Below are 21,646 nucleotides of genomic sequence, written 5' to 3'. Positions count from 1 at the left end.
TGCCCTTATGCGCCAAATCATTTGGCTAGAAAAATTTTGCCCTAAATTTATAGTGTTTGCGCCAAATGGTTTGGCATCTAGTACACTAATGCGCCATTTCATTTGGCGCATTCACCTTTACGGTGTCCCAAACCTAAACACTTTGGTAAATAAATTGAAAACTTGTTTTTTTTTTTGTTTTTTTTTAAAACATGGTTATTTAAATTTTTTTTCGAGATTTGAAGTTGAATTGTTCTATTCTACTTGCTTGTTATTATTAATTCAATTGAATTAGCTTAGTTGGACCAAACTTGAATAATATAGGTCAATTTTAAGTCAAAACATTATGAGTGATTTAAGCAGCAGGGCTATTTTAATAAGCATGAAGTTATTAATATCTTTAACTTATCATATATATATATATATATATATATATATATATATATATATATATATATATATATATATATATATATATATATATATATATAACCAAGAGAACAAGACACTCAAAAATACCAAATGATGAATGACATGCAAACGGAAATGATAGAACGACAAAGTGTGTCATGGTGAGGGTTAGGGCTGGACAAAGGTCAGATTGGATCGGATTTGGAACCAAAAATCATATCCGGCCCAAATCGCAGGTCTAAAATTAACATCCAATTTCGCCCATTAATATTTTCGGTTCTGTCGATTTACAGTTTGATGGATTTAACGAGTTTCAGTTTGGTTGAAACGGTGATCCATTAAAAAAGATGAGATTAAAAACTAAAAAATAAATATTATTTAAAACAAAAATAGTGAGACACCATCTATTCATTTTCTTATCTAAAAGCCAATGGTTTCATATATATTTTTTAATTCAAATATACTTTTTCTTCAACAATAAAAACAATTGGTTACTTCTTCAATAATAACAACAAAACAAAAAAACCAAATAGATGAATAATGGTTTCATGTGTTGCTTCTTCCTTGACTGGTTTCATGAGTTTCTTTTTCTTGATTGGTTTCATGAATTTCTTCTTCCTTAACTTAGAATATTGTTGAATATTTATCAGAGGTTGTTTTTGAAGATAGGTCCTGGAAAAAACATTTGGGAATATTTTTTAAGTTAAAGTTTATATACGCAAACAGCCAGAGAGTGGGAGAGCGATAGAAAATGAAAGATGATGCGGAACTTACATGATGATCGGTGGTGGTTTGTGGTTGCATTGTTTCGTGGTTGACGATGATGTTTGGTAGGCGGAGGCTAGGGTTCGTGAATAGAAAAGTAAAAAAAAGAAGGAGAAAACCCTAGTAGTGTTAGAACAAGAAATGTTCTGATAAATAGTATGTGTTTTGATGATAACATTATGTATGAATTTTGTATAAGACAATGTGGTACTCCAATCCTTTGCATTTTCCATTTCAGGAAATATATAAAGAGTATGCACAAATCAGCGCTCAGAAGCAACTGACTCAGAAAGTTCTGGATGGCTTCATCAGAACATGCTCTGGCAAGACATCAGAAGATGGTCATGCAGAATCAGACCATGAACTGGAAAGCATCAAAAGAATGAAAGTCAGAAGAACAAGCTCTGAAGTTCTGATGGTATCATGCTCAAACTCTTCAAATTTAGAAGACAGAAGATGCTCTACACCAAGCTGATTGACTCTGATATTCAAACGTTGTTATCTACAAAATCTGAGTCCAGAAGAAAGTACAAGATGAAAGGCTGTAACGTCAAATCTCTGACTGACAAAAGGAACGTTAGAAGCTACAAAAGGCAAAGTCAGTAAAAGCAGTAAAAGTAAGGCTCGAGGTAGTTGACAAAAGTGTGAAACATTAAATGCAGCGTTGTACTATTCATGCAAAGCATTAAATGCTCCCAACGTTTATTTCCTCTCAGTGCCTATAAATAGAAGTTATGATCAGAAACTACATACAACACTTGCGCAAATATACAGAATTGCTGTCAAATTCAAAAGCTTATGAACTTCATCTTCAACCTCACAAACTCTTGTAATATTTAGTGAGTGTAAAGCATTGAACTTAAGAGAAATATCAAAGTTTTGATTACAGCTTTATTAGAAGCATTTAAACTCTTGTAAACTTTATTTTTACATTGATTGTAAAAGATTTCCTAGAGTGATCAAGTTGTGATCTGTAGACTCTAGAAGAATTCCTAGAGTGATCAAGTTGTGATCAGGATACTCTAGAAGACTTAGAGTGTTTCTAAGTGGATAACCATTGTAATAAGTTGGATTAGTGGATTAAATCCTCAGTTGAGGTAAATCACTCTAAGGGGGTGGACTGGAGTAGTTTGATTAACAACGAACCAGGATAAAAATCATTGTGTTGGTTGTTTTTATCTTCTAAGTTTTTGAGATACACTTATTCAATCCCCCTTTCTAAGTGTTTTTCTATCCTTCAAGTAGAGTGAAATGAACTAGGATGAAGCGTGAATTATGTTGTGATTTTTCTGTGGGCCTAAACATATTGAGCCAAATCCTATTATGACCAAACAACTATTTCTTACTGGCTCGGTCGAATAAGGATTTCGCTGGGCCCAAACATCCAAACCTAAATCGACTGGTTAAACCCATTTAAAACCATTTTTCAAACCGGTGAACTGGTAAATTGGACCATTCGAACCGTTGCATAACGGGCCTGTTGGATTGGTCAGATTGGACTGGATTGCAGAATTTTGTTCAGCCCTAGTGAGGGTTAAGAAAAGGAAGATGAAAGGGAAAGTGTCATGGTGAGGGTTAAGAAAAGGAAGATGAAAGGTTTCATAAATGGTTAGGGTTTTCTATGGTAGTAGAAACACAAATAATGATGGTTAAAAATAAAATTTCCCCCTCTATTATCACCACCATCCCATAATTCCAATTTAAATAAATTAAATTTTAAAGGAATTTTAAATTTTGATTTAAAAAGCAACACCTTATTGATTGTTTCTAAGAATATGGATATAGGTGCGTTTCTATGCAAGAACTTCCCCCAAAAGATTGCACGAGAGATATTCTTCCAACACTATTATTAAAAAAAGACATGTTTTTCCTATCAATTGTTGAGTGAAATGTGTAATTCAAGTGTAATCAGTTACTACAGGGTTGTAGTCAGTTACTGCAAGGCTGTAACCTGCTTCTACTAAAAAAAAAATTGACTTTTAACCAGTTACTATGAGGATGTAATTAGTTACCATACTGTTGCACTGAAACATAAGCGTTTAGTAACCGGGTACCGCAGACATGTAGTGTTTCAGTTGTAGAATTTTCTATTATTTTTCTTTGTTACTTGTATCGTACTATATGTAAATGTATATATATACCCCTTGGGTATCTCGATAATAAATGTTCACCATTTTTTTACCTTCAATAATCACTTTCTCTCTCTCATTCTCTCTCTCATTCTCTCACTCTCCACATTGAAAGTCATCATTTTTGTGGTTACTTATTCCAACATTTGGCGTCAAGAGTCTGGTTTGATTCACTACAAGAAAAACCTTGTTTACCCAGGAAAATTTGCCAGGGGTTAAGCCCCTGACTAATTTAATAAGTTGTTTGGGGTCAATCCCCTCACAATGCAAATATATATATATATATATATATATATATATATATATATATATATATATATATATATATATATATATATATATATATGTGACAAGCATTTGCGATGGGAAGCCCCTAACAATTTATTTTTGTCATTATTACTTTTTCATTTGCAAGGGACGGCTTGTAACATCCCAATTTTTATTAATTAATTTAGTAATTATTTTATTTGGTGGTTTTATTAACTATTTATTTATTTAGTTATTATGTGACATAATAATTATTTGAGTATTTAATTATATGTGTATTTATGCTATTTATATTAATTGATTTATTAAGAAGGTATGACCTAATGGGCCTAATTGGTAGAAATATAATAATAAGTGGAATCGGTGGGTTAAGCCCAACTAACTTAAAGGAAGATAGTAAGGGAATTAAGTTTTTAGAGTCATAATTCATTTTGGGGAAAAGAGGAAGAAAAGAGAAGAAGAGAGAAAGAAGAGAAGAGAAGATGATTTGGAGAAATTCTTGAAGATAGAAGGAGTTTTGAATCAAGTGAGGGGGAGAATCTTCATTCTCTTGATTATATACTTATGCAATATTATGATGTGTGTTCATCTCCTTCTTTCTCATAACTTTCTATGTTAGGGTATGTATGTGAACCATGAAATTGAGTGATAATCCATGAAATCTAATGCTTAAATATGTTTTGTATAAATTGTTAGTAGTATGTGATAAATACTGGTTGTATGTACCATTACTCGTAGCACGTATGTGGTTTAGAGGGGTAGAGGCACTCTATTGCAGAACTAATTTATGTGAATTTGTTCTGTAAAATCACGAGTTTGCTAACTGAGGTTTGGGAGGGAAATGCAGAAATCGCGAGTCCGCTAAGCGAGCTTAGTCTGCTAAGCGAGATTGCAAAGATGAGACTTTATGGATTTAGTTTTAGCTAGCATGCTGGGAGCCCGCTAAGTGAATCCTATTATGCAGAATTTTTTTTAACTTTCTAAATGTCATAACTTTTGATCCGTAACTCCGTTTTGTGTGTCGTTCGAAGTGTTATGGAGGTAACGTGATTATCTATAAAATAGGAATAGAACAGTTAGCACTTGATGAATTAATTATGATTTTGTTAAGTGAATAATATGTAATTATGTATATATGAGTTATGAATTGATGAATTGTAGATAACATTTGTTAATATGTATGTGATATGATATTCATGAAATTGTGTGAATGAACATATGTTATTTAGATGCATTCGTTGTGAATGATTACATGATGTATTTTGTACAATTGATGGAAAATTCAATGTGTGAATTATTGTGGTATGCGGTATGTTAAGATTGTGTGAATATTCTTAATTGCTTATATCTTGTGATAGTTGTACATGTATTCATGGTGGTTTTGATCCTTGTGTGTAAACATAAGCGGGTGGTTTTGATCCTTGTGTGGAAACATAGGTGTGGCTTTGTTCCTTTGTGGTTCGGAAGCGGTGAACTAAAGGTTCATAATATTGAGGGCTTTGATCTTGTCCGTATCGGAAGCGTGGCTCTGGTTTATAATCGAGAGCGGTGAGCTTGATACTCACATGATACCACATGCATTGAGTCACATTAATTGCATTCGAGTCACATTACTTGTTATGTGATTACTTGAATTGATGTGAATTGTTTTGTGATTGGAAATTGTGTTTTGTGTAATAATTGTGGAACATATTCAATTATGAAGTGTGAGGATATGATAATGCTATTGTATGATATATTCATTGTTCATATTGTATGTATTCATTATGATGTGAATTCTCACCCTTCTGTTTGAATGATGTTCATTGTGACATCGTGTAGGTTCTGACGAGTAGTGAGCTTGTCCGAGGATTTAGCCGAGGAGCTTTTGGTTTATTGTTTTGATTAGGTAGTGAGTCAAATGCTCTGGTTATGTAACACTAGGGGTTTTACTTGAACTCATGTTTTAATGTCTGGATAATGTTGTCTTTATGGTATTCGATTTGATATTTTGAATATAATGTGGATGGCTATGTTGCCAAATGTTGAATTCATATGACAGGTATATATTCCAGATTGATTATGTTGTATGATTTGGTAGATGAATATAGTATGTGATATATTCATTGAAACTTCATAAGTTACTTTTATTTTGCGTGCGATATGCATATTTATGAAAACATGAAGATTCAAATTATGTTATTGAGTGATCAGTGCATGTTTGTATAATTGTTATGGGTTTTCATTGCGGTGAAAACGACATGTGACTCACTTTTATTATATGCATGTTAATACTCTGTGAATGTTTATTTATTTTGGGGTTAGAAAAGGGGTTTTACACGGTCCCTAGCAAATTATAGTTGACTTTTTCTCTCACTTTCTCTTTTTCTTTTTGACATTATCTTTCTCTTTCTCACTCTTTCTCTTTCTCATTCGAAAATGCAACAATATGAAAATAGAAAAAAAAATAAAGGAAGAACACTGAAAAATAGCGGTTGAAGGGTGTTCCATATCTGTAGCACAAGGGGATTCGCAACTGCTGGGTCTAAATCAGAGACTATCCGGTCAGTTCTGCAGCAGCAATGATCGTATACTTTTTTCCATTTTTTTTTATTTTGATGGTTGTTGTTCTATGATATTTTTGATATTGTGTTTTTTTGTGGTTGTTGTGTTAGATGTTGCAAATATAATAATATACTTTTTTGTTGTTGTGATTGTTGTTTTATGATATAACTGTGAATAAATATATATATTTTTATAAGTGTTTATAGTATATTTATAAGTGTATATTTACTTAGAAAAATATATATTTTATTAGCATAAAAAACGTTTGTATTTAAGAGATTATTTCAATTTTAATCTTGTTTGATTTAATTATATATATATATATATATATATATACAAATTATTTTTATTTCTGAAATTTGTATGGGGATAAACCCCTCACAAATTCCAAAAAGCAGAAATTTGTTAGGGGCTTAACCCCTAACTAAATGCTGGCATAGTACTCTGCAGCTATCTTTGCGCACACTGTGCCTACGAGTGTGACCTAGAAATGAGCTAAATTTAGATTTGCAATTTGCGAGGGGGTTAGCCCCAAGCTAAATTTGGATTTGCAATTTGACATAGTACATGTGGTAGTATGGTCATATACGCCGCAACAAAATAGTGCTTTCAGAAGGAAGAATTGCTCTATCACGAACATGGTAGTGACCATGCTAAAGAGAAAAATCTTTCTGAAAGAATTTTAGGGAGAAAATGTCTCCACAACCACTTATTTGTTGAACACATGCCTAACAAAAAAGCTTGAAAATATCACACTAGAGTAATCTCGGTGTGGATTTTAACTGAACGTAAGTCACTTGAGAGTGTTTGGTTCAGTGGTATACCGACATGTGCCATATCAATATAGAAAGAAGTTGGATAATAAGAGAGAGCATGTGATACTTATAGGGTATCACTCTACTGGTCGTTACAAGTTGTATGTTGCATCAAATAGAAGGATCATGATCAGTGGGACATCGTTTTCGACAAAATAAAGGAATTGCAGCAACCTATAACCAATTACCAACAGGCTGTAACTGATTACATAAATGAAAAACTAGTTCCTGCAGTGTTTGAAAGTGCTTAAACATATGTCGTTGAAGCCTTAATTAAGTAAAATGTGAGAATATCAACATGGCAAAAAGGTTTGCCTGCGAGACTCTAAGATTGTGATCTATTCCAAGATAACAAATTTAATGACGATGGTGAATCCTTCCCTTTTGCACTGATGGACGAATTTAAATTTGTTAAAATGGAGGAGGCTTTGAGTGATCAAAAATATATTTGTGCTAAAAAGGAGTTGGAATCAGTTAAGAAGAACAAGAGTTGGGATCTAGTTGATTTTCCTCAAGGAAAACAATTTGTAGGTGTAAAATGGGTGTACAAGGTCAAAGCAAATCCCAAAGGAAAGTTTGTGAAGCCCAAAGCTAGATTGGTAACTAAGGCTATGTTTGGGAGTTTGGAGGGGAGGGGAGAGTAAGGCTTTTGAAAATGAATTTTTAAAAAAATATAGAAAAATATTTGACATTTTTTTAAATAATGATTTTGTTTAGAATGATAAAAGAGTCATTATCATTACAAAAAATTTAATTTTCAAAATAGTATAACAACCTAAAAGATATTTGAAAAATTTATGTAAGCCCTCCAAAACCCTCCTTCAATATGATTTTTGAGTTCCTCCATTTTATGGGGTTTTTGGTATTATGAATAAAATCAAACCCTCCAAAATCCTCCTACCCAAAATCATATTATTCTTTTCACCCAATTCTTCCTATTTTCCAAAGCCCTCCCATCCCCTCCCATCCAAAATCCCAAACATAGTCTAAGGGATTTTCCCAAAAAAAAGGGGGAATAAACTTTGAGGAAGTATTCACACCAATAGTAAGGATTGAGACCATCTGATTGGTTGTTGGGATTTTAAACAACAACTAGCCCATTTATCAAATGGACGTCAAATAAGTATTTTTGATCGGACCATTGGAAATGCAGGTATATGTGGAGCAACCCCCTGGTTTCTTGTGGAAAACTAGGAATCAAATTTCTAGAGATTGAAGAAGGCTTCGTAGTGATTCATACAAGCTCCAAGCACTTGAAATAAGAGGATACATGGTTTCTTAAAAAGGATAAGATTCAAAAAATGTGTATCCGAACATGATGTGTATGTGAAGAAAGAAGCAAATAAAAGACTGATAATTTGTGGTCTCTATGTGGATGATTTCTCGATTACAGACAGTGAGATAAAGACTGTATTTCTTAGTTCAAGGCTAAGTTTACGAAATCACTCTCAAAACCACCATTGTTGCACTTTTGAGCTTCAAATATCAAACTTGCAATTTTCTTGGGCATTTTCCATTTTATCACTTCACAAAGGTTCCATACTTAAAATATAACTCATCCCATATCCCTCTTAAACAACTGTAAGACCATCTTCATCATTTACCAAACTCAAAAACAGAGCCCTGCACATTGAGGTGGCTAGAGAGATTCATTGAATTTGAAAACCAAGTAGGAGTTGGAATAGACTCAGGAGGATCCAAGGAAGCTATCCAGATCACCATTTCACTTATGGAGTCCATTAATCCATGTTTCATTTCCAACTTCAGAGGTAAGTTCTTCAAAATTGAACTCCCTCATTTCTGCATCCTTTTTAATAAAGCTCGATTCTATTATGTTTAGAATCATGTGAGGATTAAAAGCCCCCTGCTTTTGTTCATTTATGCTTTGTTTACATCATTTAATTTGATATTTAAATTTAAGAATCATGTAGTTTTCTGAAAAATTAGGTCACTACCATTTGAATAAATTTATGAATGATACATGTTTAGAATCATGATTGAATTCTGAGCAGCTTTCGTGATTACACTTTCCAAATTGATTGAGTTTTGAGCATGTTTGATTTCTAAAAATCTACGAGCAATAGGATGAAGATGAAGTTCAACTTAACTTAGAACATGTTTTTAATTATATATTTATAAGTGTATATGGTTAGTAGTGATAGCGCGTTGGTCTAGTGGTAATCTTTTAGCTTGGTAACCATTAGGGCATGGGTTCAACATCCTTTGGAAGCATTCCTATATTTTTATCACTATTTTTATTGTATTTTCTTCACAACTTTGATCAATAATTTAACCAATCAAATCAAATTATTTCTGTCTAATTTTTTGTACACACTTCATTTATGTGACATATTTTTAGACCATGTTTTAAAACCCCAAAAATTATTTTTATTTGATTATGTTTTAATAAAGTCAAAAGTAATACCTTTTAAGCTTTTTAAAAGCCTTCAATTTAAATGTTCTCACATGAATTTTCACTAAATGACTTGTCCATATTTTTGTTAACTAATTAGGGTTAAGTTAACTCAATCTTGAAAAGAAAAGCATGATCCCTTAGTTGATTCACCTAGGGTTTTGTTTATTTCAACTTTTAAAATAATTAGGTTATGATTAGGTTTAGGTTAGTATACATATAATCAAAACCCTAATCTTGTGATCCCTTTGATCTTTTGATCCTAATACCATGTTGTTATTAACTTCATTTCCATGATCTCTTCTTATTTACCCACTTGTGCATATACTCGTTGATTTAAATTCTTGTACATTCATGTTTTGGTTATGTTATTATCTTTGTATATATATACATTTTCCACTAACCCCACATGCATTAGATATTTATTCATCCATTGTCACATCATATTCATACATACATGATATGATCTCGAGGTATGTCATCTCTTTTATTCATAAGACCTTTTATACTTGAGTATATACATTGATATCTTTGTTTAAACTCACTCTTTTATTTGTATCCATGATGCACATAACATGTTTCACACACCATTTTAGATACTCACCCTTATTGCTTGCTAGAGATGTTTAATTCCTCGTTGATGCTAAAATCCAAAGGAATGGGAATGGTATTGACTAAAATTGTCAAGGTACTCACTCTTTTTTCCAACTCTTTTACTTTGTGCTTAGTATTGTTACAACTTTGCACCTCTCTTATTTTAAAAATGGTTTTGTATTGTTAAAGTTCAACCTTTCTAAACTCAAATCCTTGGTTTTATATTGTTAAAGCTCAACCACCACCCTCTTAAATCACCTTGCCTTATATTGTTAAAGCTTGGCACCTTCTAAAACTTGTTAAGTATTGTTAAAGCTTAAAATTTTAAAAACCTGTTGAGTATTGTTAAATCTCAACACCCAAAAATATTTTACCACTTAGCTCTTTTTTCCTTTTAAGGGGAACTATAAATGCCCTTACTTTCCTATTGCACTTAACGGGTATGTAGGCACAAGATGCGATGTCTTGCCGATCACACTTTTAATAAAATTTCTTTTCTCACCCTATCACTCTATTTAAACAAAAACACATAAACATTTTATAATAACAACATCAAATATATATTTCGAAGAGGTTCTTACGGAGTATCGTAGATGTGAGGAGTGCTAATATCTCCCCCTTGCGTAACCAACCCCTGAACCTAAGATCTCTGTCTATTTATTAGTTTTGTTTTAAAAATTTCTGTGGGTTTTATTTCGCTCTTTTTCACATTTCCCTTGGCAATAATAAACTGTGGTGGCGACTCTACTAAACTGTCTGAGCTAAGTCAATCAATTAATTTATTCTCAATTTTTCACCATTACACTATGCCAAACATAGTAAAAATATATCCATAAATAGATTTTCTAGAATCCATAAAACCTGTAACACCCTCCTAAACCCCGCGACAATTAAATAAATATTTCAGAGTACATGAAACAAGGGTGCCACAACTCAACTTAAAAACAAACATCATACGTCATTGCCATGCATTCACTGAGGAAATTCAACATAATTCATCATAACTCATAAAATAATCTCATGTCAACATAGCGGAAATCCAACATTCGGATGAGTATAACATCTTTAATACCACATCCCATAATACAACCAAGATCATAAAAATAGAGTTATTAAAACGTGAACCCTAAGCTAGCGTTCCCCAGTGTTACAATTATCAGAGCATGACACTTGACGCTAAACTAACACACTGACTCATGAGCTAATCCTCACCCAGTCGAAAGCCGCTATCTTCAATCTGAAAATGTCAACATGTAAGGGTGAGTCTCATTTGAATTAATAAGTATTATACAATCATAAGTAATAAAACACCATAGCATTATCATTCACCCAATCACAACATGTATTCAAATTTATAACAACCGATCAAGCATCAAAAACAAACACATCACCAAGTATAATACACAATCGTTTGGTCATACTATATTATCATGCACATGAATGAACTGACACTATGCATGTGGTACCATACATGGGCTAAACCCATCCAACTGATATTTTCCTCATCAAGATACAGCCCAACCGACACAAATTCCGCACAATGGGAATTATGCCCACCATTTGATCCACAACATCACCGGGATCCATCACCAAAATGCGTATGAATGAATGCACACATATGACATACTTACAACATCACCGATCCGATGAATAACATCGTCTCACATAACTCCACATAGTTATCACCAACAAGTATGTACATGTATTATGCATCATTCAAAACAAATCAATCATCATCATACGATCAAAAGAATCACCACATGTTCATGTTATACACACATTATCAACATTATAATCATGTTGTCATAACATCACCACTGGACCAAAATGAACAATGTCATCATCAATAACTCACCAAAAGCAACACTGAATGATATATTCGATTTCAACACCATCCACAATTATATCACACATAATTATATCAATATGTATTCAATTCTATCATCATCATTATTCAATTATATCACATATATACTCATGTCAAAACAACACCCAAATCAAAATGAAATCCAAGTGGCTACACCACCTCAACAACACATTGTTACATTCCCACATATATGTACACAATGCATTAGTCCATTCATTAAATTAAATCAACATTTAAAATAAAATAGGGACACTGCCCATTTCATCAATTCATCACATAAAGCTTTAAATTAGCTTCACAACGCTCAAAACGGCACTCAAAACGGATTTACTGTTTGAAAGTTATGCCCCTCAGAAAATTTGTCAAAAATTGGAAGCTATGCGTCGACGCAAACCCGCTTCAGGTCGACGCATTGAATTTTCTGTCTCCCTCGGGTATTCGCATGCTGACACTATAGGTCGACGCATGTTGTCACTCAGGTCGACGCAAACTGATACTTAGGTCGACGCATCTGACGCTTAGGTCGACGCATTCTTCGCAGATGCAGAATTTTTCAGCGATTTTAACATGTTTCTTCTCCCAATTTCATCCAAATCGCACCAAAACAGTCTCATACCAAAAACATCATCAGATAACATATTATAACACAAATATAACACGTTTTAGAAGTCATTTAACACCAGACCATTCATCAAATTCATCAATTGCATCAAATCAACATTAACAACCTAAATCCACAAAACCCCAAAACCAAAACATGCAATCGAACCAAACAACAATCCTAATCAGTCCACTACCCCTGATTATATAATAATCACTAACCCGAAGAGTCCCCCCTTACCTTTGATTTGAATCTTCGAAGGTCCTCTTCTTCTCCTTTTCACGTATCTTCTCTGTTTCTCAGACTTTGCCCTTTTGCTTCTAATTTCCCTTTTTCACAATTCCTTTATTTTATGAAAACATAAAATAAATTAGTAATGGGCTCACTCACTTAGCACCCCCACATTACTAACACCACCATTTGGCCCAACGACTAACATTTTATAATTTCCCAATAATTCCAATAAAAATACTAAGAATCCAAGAATTAATTTAAACTCCAATTAAATTAATAAATGTAAAATATGGGGTGTTACAACTCTCCCCCACTAAAAGAGTTCTCGTCCTCGAAAACATACTCCCAGTTCCCAAGTAACATTTTCCTAGTCGATCCTCAAAATTCATTTGACATAACCAACATAAAGCATGTCTCATGCATTCAATCTCTGCTCTTACGTCGCATTCGACCAATCCAAAGGTGTACCACTCACTATATCTCCAAAAAGGTTAACAATAATATAACATTGAGGTACAACCCCTACAATACACCCAATTACCGAATAATATAATTACAAAACCATGATATGATCACACCTGATCAACACTGCAGTAATGCATTCCATCTAATGAATGCACCACCCTTAGACACACTTTTCCATCCGAGCGATAAAATAATACTTACACTTCTCACCAACTGCTTCCTTCAAGAAACTAAATAATGATATTCCTATACCATTGAATTTCAACTATCTAACTCCTCTCAAGTCACACTAGCAATTACCCAACTCATTTACATCCCGCTTTTGCTGCACTATTCTGATTACTCGTTACAACCATCATTACCAATTAGATTTCTGAGTTTTACCCAATTATGGCTCTCTCTACTCATTCATTCAAGAATCATTCTTTACCATCCATGGTACTAATTTACCACTCAGTAACGCTTACTCGCATCCAAAAAAAATCCTTGATTTACTTCCTCCATTTAAACATCCCAACCATCAGAACGAGTACACACAAGTAATCATAATCACATTCATCGACCTCAATATACCATTGCTTACAAAATAACTCAAACTGAGTTCCACTCTTCTCTAAGAATTAAATCAACTTCGTCCTTCATAGAGTATACTTCCTCATTATATCTGGAATCTACAATGACACCTTACGACAACACAAAATTATTATAGCATCATATGGTATCAACTCATCGTCTTAACTTCGTCGAATACATACTCGTCAACCATGTACAACCACAATAACATTCATCATCTCGGCAATTATTCAAAAGAGTTCTAATCCTTCGGCACGACATCCTTACATCCACGAGATTCTAAATCCAACATATAGATCAATACATATTCTCAACGTATGCTCCTGTTATTTTAATTCCTCACTACTCACGAGTAGTACTCATAACACTACTCCACATCACACTTTCGCTGTGGGACTCTGATTACCCATCTTAATTCATTTGTCCATCATGTTGCAATCTCTCATATTCACCTCTTCATAAGTTTGTACAACATGGCGAGCGATTATTCTCACGGTTTAATATCCATCATTACTTATACCATTAAGGTAACAAATAATTTCATCCCATCCATATGATTCCGTCCACTATCAACAAGAGATTAAGGGTGATCAAGTCCTCAATTTGTCAATAGATAGCCGACAACCATATTTAAGCATTAATTATCGTTACTACATAATATTGTCCTTTCTGAGTTTGCACTCAAACTCATTAACATCGTCATAGTCCAATAATTCACTGCGGTGTCTTCTTCTAGAATATTCTTTCAAAGCTCCAAAAACATCAGGAACACAAACCCGATCACCAAACCATATTATACTATGCTCGTCGATTCTGAATACACCGCCTTTACCTCGGTAATTCAAAGTCAACATATCGAATGACTCAACATCAGTTGTCTGACCTCCTCTAATCTCGTCAAGAATACCACTAGTCAGCTTTAGCATACCCAATCTAACACTATTAGGAGTACCTTTGCATACCAACTCAAATCTCGGAATTGTTCAATCAAATCCAATTCTCGCACTATTAGCATAGGCACGTGTAAGAACTTCCTGCTTTACGCATTAGCAACTACGTTCGCTGTACTCGGATGGTAATTTAGTTCAAAATCATAATCTAACAAAACTCTAACCATCTTTGTTGCCTCATATTAAGCCCTTTCTGATCAAAGAGGTACCTCAGACCCTTATGATCACTAAACACTTTGAATCTCAAACCAGACAAATAATGTCACCGCAACTTCAAAATAAAACCATGGCTGCCAACTCTAAATCATGAGTCGGATAATCCCTTTTATGCACTTTGAGTTGTCTCGACGCATAAGCTACTACTTGCTGACTTTGCATCAATACACCACTCAAACCCATCAGTGACGCATCACAAATACGACTTCAATCGTTCTAAAGTTTAATTCACCTTTACTACTAATTCAATCCTCACTAAGATCCATCGGCACTCAAATCATCTTTGTTACCGAACATCTCCTCCACTTATTCATCAACAACATGTTCTACTTAACTTTGTTTCGAACAATTGCGGTAGTAACCATTCCTATTCAACAAGCTTCATGCTTCCTTAACCGACCTTGAAATCTCTCCTCATCGGATCACCTCTACTGTATTTATAACTCTCCCACAATGTAGAACATAATCTTTCCTCTTCGTAGGTTCAAACGGCACATTAATCCGACACTCGGATCTCAAGATATGGATTTTCCAATCGTTGTCCGAAATTGCAACACTGACGCCATGCAGCGACACCTTAAATGATATTTCCAAAACTCCACAAATGGTACACTTAATTCCTAAAATTGCTTCTCAACAAACCTTTTAATTATTCCTTCAATCCGCTCAATTCTGACACTGATATCCCGTGCAGTACCAACAAACAAGTTTAGTTCTAAGAGCACGCGTAACCGCAACCTCACCTCTTTCCAACATCATCTTGTCACAATTAAATATGTTACAGCTGCTGCAACCATTTTTATAACAAAGTGCATCTCTTTAGTTTTCCGACGCTTCAAACGGAACTCAAATCGGATGTCCAGAACTTCAGTTATGATTTTTCGATGTTCTGCAGCTATTCAGCAATTTTCCTAGGTTTTGCTTACGAAAATTTCACTCCAAAACTCATTCTCTTCAACTCGATCATATTCCAAACAGCCCTTTATCATATCTCTTCACTTCCAAACATTCTTATAACTTGAGCAACACATCCCATCGCCGAAGTGCGATTTCTGAACCATCATCGCAGCAATCCTCTTTGCAAGCTTGTAACTGAACCTCTTCCGAGACGCAAGGCTACTCAACTGACAACTTCGCAGTACACCAGCAGAGTTGATACATTGCGAATTTCTAATTTTCCTCTTCTACAAATAATCATCAGTTACCTATAATCATCTTCCTTCAAGATGTTTCAACTTAATTACCAGTCAAGTCTTAATTTCAAGTCACCTTCGATTCGGAAAACAACACTCCAACGACGCTTGCGCTGTTGCCAACAACAGCCTACTGAATCAATTCATCTAACAACCGTAGCATAATCGGGAAGTGAAGCTTCTCCCCCACTTGTTTCAATCCATCAACTGCAACAAAACAAATAAGTACTGACAGTGATTCACTCACATGTCGCGTACCAAGGGATAAAACGCTGACAGTATACAACTGTCGCGCAACTCAACTGACTCGACAATTGGCCGGACGGACCGACCTGCTCTGATACCACTATTGTAACACCCTTCTAAAAACCCCCGCGAAAAAACATAATAAAGATCAGAGTAATCATACAACAAGGATGTTACAATTAATAAAATAAATAAAACTCCAAGTCGTTTGTCATGCTTTATTAGGAATAATCCAAAAATATCAAAACACATGTCCAGCACAGCGGAAACTCAATCAATAGTGTTATAAAACATGTTCAACGAAATCAACGGTACATAAACCAATAATGGAAAAATAGTGTATCACAAGCAACTATAAGACTATCGTCCCCCAATGTTACAAGATCAGAGCATGACCGACACTACCCAACATAACCGGATAAACTCTACAAGTCATCCTCACCGATCGCTTAGGCCGCTACTTCAATCTGAAATCATCAAAGTAAGGGTGAGACTACATCATAATTAAATAGCATTATAAATCATCAGATATAGAATTTCATAAGCAATTATCCACCCTACTTAGCATATTCAGATTTATCAATTCATACCAATCACAACCACAAGTCCAAAAATATGCACCAATAACACCACACAATCATAACACCGGATTTCATCCTGACATGTCACAATTTATACAAAGACCATGCAGACTCTTATGCATGTGGTACCAAAATTCGTGAATCACATTCACATGACTTCTCTCTTTGATACTGTCCTTTAGTCGCTCACACCCCACATGGGCACACGACTACTGCCTCATCGCTCACACCCCACATGGGCACACGATGACTGCCTGCTAATCTCCGCACAATGGGAATTAGCCGTCAACGATCCACTCATCAACGGGATCCAATGCAAATGATTTATGAATGAATGCACACATGTCATATACTTATATAATCATCAACCCGATGCTTAACATCGCTTTATCACATCTTACCAATAACGTCACAACAAGTATGTACATGTACAAGCATCATTCAAAACAAATCAATCATCATCATCCATCAAAACACATGATACAACATTTACCATGAATAACATCCATCTGCATCATCATTCATCAAAACACTTGATAACCACATTTACCACGGACAACATCCATTTGCATAACAAAAGAATGCAATCACATTATAACAACACACATCCTTGCACATATTCAATTATGCAAACTACAAATCATTGCATCTCATCAACTATGCAAAACAAGAATAAACCACATTTGAAGAAAACGATACTTTTCAAAATAAAATCAAGTTATTATGGTTTTCTTTATTTCATATGGTAGAGCATTCAATATAAGGAACAATGTCCAAAACGGCGCCTAAAACGGACTTACGGTTTGAAAATTAGAAGCTTTTAAAGTTAGAACAGTTTTTAAAACGTGCTGCTGGAATTTGTACTGGAACCCGGTTCGTCCCACATGGGAACCGGTTCCTGGACCCAAAAATGCTGTTTTTAACGTTTAAAAACACTGGAACCCGATTCCTCCCACATGGGAACCGGTTCCCACGAACCCAGTAGCTGAAAAACATGATTTTTAAGATTTTTATGCATCCCAAACACATACCAACTCATACCATTACGAAATTGATCATCAATAACATCAAAATACTCCAAATACATGATTCTAATACACAAACAACAAACCATAACACCATGTAACAATACTACATCATCAATTTCAAGCAATTCATCAAATCATACATGTCAGTGTTGGTATTTCACAAAACCTAACATCCCAAATAGAGATTCTAATTCCTTAATTCAATCCTATCATCATCAAAATCATAATACCATATAATTAGAGCAATCACCCCTTACCTTAGCCAAATTCTTGATTGGTCTTCTCCCTCTTTGTTCCTCTTCACGTATCAGCTCCCCAATCTCTCGTCTCTTCTGCTCTGCTTTTCACGTTCCTTTTTCCTTTCTTCCAATTCCTTATTATTTTATAAAAATAACATTAAATTAGTAATGGGCTTTACTAACTTAACACCTCCTTCTTACTAACATCACACATGGCCCAGTACCATAAACCATTCTTTTCCAATTTATTTTCCACAACCCACCAATAATTCTAATTATTAATTAAATTTTTCAATTAAATTAAAATTAGAAAATATGGGGTGTTACAACTCTCCCCCACTAAAAGAGTTTTTGTCCTCGAAAACATACTTCAAGTGAAAGTTCCGGATAGGAGTCCGTCCTCTGATTCTCCAGTTCACAAGTAACATTTCCCTAGTCGATCCTCAAAATTAATCTGACATAATCAACAGAAAGCATACCTTATGCATTCAAATCTCAACTCTTACATCACATTCGACCACCCCACAAGTGTACCACTTGCTATGTCTCCAAAAGGTTAATGACAATGAAACGTCGAGGTACGACTCATACAATACACCCAATAACTGAATAATATAATTACACAACCATGGTATGACCACACCCGATCAACACTGCAGTAAAGCATTCAATCTACCCAACGTACCAACCTTAGACACACTTTTCCATCTGAGCGATGAAATAACACTTACACTTTTCACCAACTGCTTCCTTCCAGAGCTCGATAATAACATTCCTATACCATTGAATTTCAACTATCTGACTCCTCTCAATTCATACCAGCAATTATCCAACATGTTACATTCCGCTTTTTCTGCATTATTTGATTACCCATTACAATCATCATTACTAATTAGATTTCTCAGTTTTATCCAATTCCAACTCTCTTTACTCATTCATTCCAGAATTCTTCTTCATCATACATGGTACTAATCTACCATTTAGCAACACTTACTCGCACTCAAAAACAAAGTTCCGATTTACTTCCTCTATTTAAACATTCTACCATCATAACGAGTACACACAAGTAATTATAATCACACTCGTCAGCCTTAATATACCATTGCTTACAAAATAGCTCCGAGTCTCGCTCTTCTCTAAGAATTAAATCAACTTCGTCCTTCATAGAGTATAATTCCTCATTATATCTGGAAATCTACAATAATACCTTACAACAGTACAAAATCATTATAGCATCATATAGTATACACTCATCGCCTTAACTTCGCTGAATACATACTCGTTAACTAAGTACATCCACAATAACATACTCATAATTCTCGGCAATTATTCAAAAGAGTTCTAATTCTCTAGCACGACATCCTTGTAACCACTAGATTCTAAATCTATCATATAGATCAATTCATGTTCTCTACGTAGGCTTACGGCATATTAATTCCTCACTGCCCACGAGTAGTACTCGCACACCACTCCGCATCACACTTTCGCTGCGCGACTCTGATTACCCGTCTTAAATCACCGTCCAATATGTTGCACTCTTTCATATTCACTTCTTCATTAGTTCACACAACATGGTGAGTGATTATTCTCACGGCTTAGTATGCATCATATCCTAAACCATTAAGGTAACAAACAAGCTCATCTTATCTACATGATCCCATCTACTATCAACAAGAGATTAAGGGTGATCAAGTCCTCAATTTGTCAATAGATAGCCGACAACCATATTTAAGCATAAACCATCGTTACTACATAATAGTGTCCTTTTCCGAGTTTGCACTCAAACTCGTTAACATCGTCATAGTCCAATAGTTCACTCTGAGTCTTTACAACTCGCACACTTCCTTTTCATTGGATCTTGTCAGTGGGATACCAACATCCAAACATTTTACATAATCTGCTTCATGGTCACTTAGCATCACACACCTGTTAAGTACTTCCAACTTCATAATCACTAATATACTCGTACCTTACTATTTATCTGTTCCAAATCAAAATCCTCATCTTAGCAAAAGACCGCGACAACATTCATACTCCTGGTTTCACTCTAAATCCCAAGACATCTTTTGCGTCCAAGCATCATTCCACTCGGAATCTCAACAAATTCTTCCTCACACCAATAGGTGTAAGAAATCCTCTACAATTCTTCTTCTATACATGTCGTTGCTTTGGCATCATAAATACGACTTCAACCGTACTAAAACTTATTTCACCTTTTCTACTAATTCATTCTTCACTAAAATCCATCGGTACTCAAATCATCTTTATTACCGAACACCTCATCAACTTAATCCTCAACAACATATTCTACTCAATTTTGTTTCAAACAATCGCGGTAGTAGGCATTCCTATTCAACAAGTTTTGCGCTTCCTTAACCAACTTCATAATATCTCCTCATAGGATCAAAAGTTATGGGTTTTTAAAGTAAAAACAATTTTCCAAAACACACAGTAGAACCCGGTTCCTCCCACACAGGAACCGGTTCCTGGCTGCTTCCCATAACTCGTTTCTGATTTTTACTATGGGGAACCGGGTTGTCTCTATCTGGGAACCGGTTCCCAACAACCCAAAATCCCCACGCCTCTGTTGTTATAATGGGAACACATTTCAAACAAGTTTTAAACATCAAATAACAACATATATCATGGGTATTAAGTCAGCTTCGCAATGCCCCAAACGGCACTTAAATCAGACACTCGGATCTCAAGATATGGATTTTCCAATCGTTGTCCGAAATTGCAACACTGACGCCATGCAGCGACACCTTAAATGATATTTCCAAAACTCCTCAAATGGTACACTTAATTCCTAAAATTGCTTCTCAACAAACCTTTTAATTATTCCTTCAATCCGCTCAATTCTGACACTGATATCCCGTGCAGTACCAACAAACAAGTTTAGTTCTAAGAGCACGCGTAACCGCAACCTCACCTCTTTCCAACATCATCTTGTCACAATTAAATATGTTACAGTTGCTGCAACCATTTTTATAACAAAGTTCATCTCTTTAGTTTTCCGACGCTTCAAACGGAACTCAAATCGGATGTCCAGAACTTCAGTTATGTTTTTTCGATGTTCTGCAGCTATTCAGCAATTTTCCTGGGTTTTGCTTACGAAAATTTCACTCCAAAACTCATTCTCTTCAACTCGATCATATTCCAAACAGCCCTTTATCATATCTCTTCATTTCCAAACATTCTTATAACTTGAGCAACACATCCCATCGCCGAAGTGCGATTTCTGAACCATCATCGCAGCAATCCTCTTTGCAAGCTTGTAACTGAACCTCTTCCGAGACGCAAGGCTAATCAACTGACAACTTCGCAGTACACCAGCAGAGTTGATACATTGCGAATTTCTAATTTTCCTCTTCTACAAATAATCATCAGTTACCTATAATCATCTTCCTTCAAGATGTTTCAACTTAATTACCAGTCAAGTCTTAATTTCAAGTCACCTTCGATTCGGAAAACAACACTCCAACGACGCTTGCGCTGTTGCCAACAACAGCCTACTGAATCAATTCATCTAACAA

Source organism: Vicia villosa, unplaced genomic scaffold (genome assembly GCF_029867415.1).
Source record: "Vicia villosa cultivar HV-30 ecotype Madison, WI unplaced genomic scaffold, Vvil1.0 ctg.001048F_1_1_1, whole genome shotgun sequence".
Lineage (NCBI taxonomy): Eukaryota > Viridiplantae > Streptophyta > Magnoliopsida > Fabales > Fabaceae > Vicia > Vicia villosa.
The sequence above is the reverse complement of the archived record's forward strand: the minus strand, read 5'-3'. Positions refer to the sequence as shown.